Genomic DNA, 1870 nt, shown 5'->3' with positions numbered 1-1870 from the left:
TTAGCAATAACTCTAGGTAAGTGGGGACCCTTAGTAAAAAATTCAAAAAATAAATTAAGGCTCATGTATTTTACTCCTTAAAGAAACATCGCATTGCGCAAAGAAGGATAGGACATTTCCTTATGAGTAAAAATGATAAACTATGAGATTGCAACGCGAACCCCATCGCATCGCATGCATTAATAAACACTCACATTGGAAAACCTTAAAAATCGCCGATATGCGATATCACATATCGCAAAATTGCAGTAAAGACACATAACGATTATAAAAATACTGCGACCCACGATATTGCGATACTACAATCCGCGACCTTGCGATAGCATGATTAAGCAACCTTGCGATAGCACAACACGATGAAATAGCGAAATTTGATAATAGCGAAATGTGATACTACGATACAGATCGCAGAAACATTCCATCGAAAATTTTCCCAGCTCAATATTCAAGAAAAGTTTTCCATAAACCAAGAACTGGATACGCGCTTTAATGATAATTAATGAATTATACGGAAGTTGTTAATAAAATATGGTTTTGTGTTTTTCGAAGAGTCAGTTCACGTCAGGTGGCATGTTTTTGTACATCCGTAGAGTTTAAGGCTTTCCTGTCGATTTTTATTGGCATTACTCTTTCCTCACTTGTGAACTGTAGGAACGAAAAACAGAAGTTACCTAAAGCGATGTGCAGGAAGCTATGAGGAAAAAGGGTAACACTCCAATGTTTAAAGATAGAGAAACGACGCCCTCATAAACAGATACCACATGCAACAGAGCCGCAGATTTACAGAACGCTGCTGAGCCATCCATTACAGATCTTTCGTTTATAGCCATGGTTGAATGAGTATTGAATGATACTGATATCAACAGGCAATTTAATGACTCAAGGTCAAGAGCTCACGAAAGCATTAGTTTTCCAAATTTTGAAGCTTTATACTCAGTGAATAAAAAGGCTCTAAAAGCGAAAAACGCATCAGAAGAGACCAGATCAAAGAATGGAGGCAGCTTCCGCCATCGCTGAGAAAATTGCTCAAAAAGGAAAGCCTCTAACTGCTTAGTCATTTGTAAGCCCAGAAAATGCAAGAAAGCAATGGTAAAGAACAAACTGGAAACAGAAAGTTAGAGAAAAAGGCAGAAGCAATTCAAGGGTTAACCAAGTTGAACTTGGATTATTACTGGGCATACGCAGTAAATCCACATAGTCAGAGGATGACTCTCGAGTATATCATCGATCTTACCATTTCTATTTTCTTAGCTCAACCAAAAGCGGAAGATAGTCAGCCAACTCTACCCAGGCAAAATACTGAATGCTTGCAACATTAAGGAGCAAGTGCAGAAATAGTTAGATATTAGATTTAATTTTTAGAAATAGTTTTGCTTAGAAAAAGGGCAGTCATTTAAATCGTATCCTGAATCTGTGTAATTAAGTTATTTAGTTAGTAGTATTTAAACCCTTCTCATGCATTTAGAGAAGGGTCCAAAAGTTTATCAAAAACTTGTCCTCAGAACATGCACTTTTGCACCCTCAGAGGAGGTTTTGGTGAATGAATGGATCAAGATTTGTTGATGTTTGCATTTGATATCTGCTACTGATGTTGCACTTCTATACTCTTAGTGGATGTTAGAGCAAGGAGAGATAAATCATTGTTGCTTGAAGCTTATGAGTAGGACTAGTCATAAATGGTACTTTTATCTCTTGACCATTTCTGCTTATATGTTAAAGTGATATAGAGTTTTTAGTTGTTTATGTATTATTTCATGAATGCCTGAGTTATCATTTGGCACTTTTGTACGGTGATAGTTATTTACTTATGCTTAATGTATGAATAGCTCATTATACGATATGTTTTTCACAACTGTTTCGTCTAACTTTT

The sequence above is a fragment of the Pinus tabuliformis genome, chromosome 6 (genome assembly GCF_031772625.1).
Source record: "Pinus tabuliformis cultivar Carrire ecotype Pingquan chromosome 6, CPIR1, whole genome shotgun sequence".
NCBI classification, from domain to species: Eukaryota; Viridiplantae; Streptophyta; class Pinopsida; order Pinales; family Pinaceae; genus Pinus; species Pinus tabuliformis.
The sequence above is the reverse complement of the archived record's forward strand: the minus strand, read 5'-3'. Positions refer to the sequence as shown.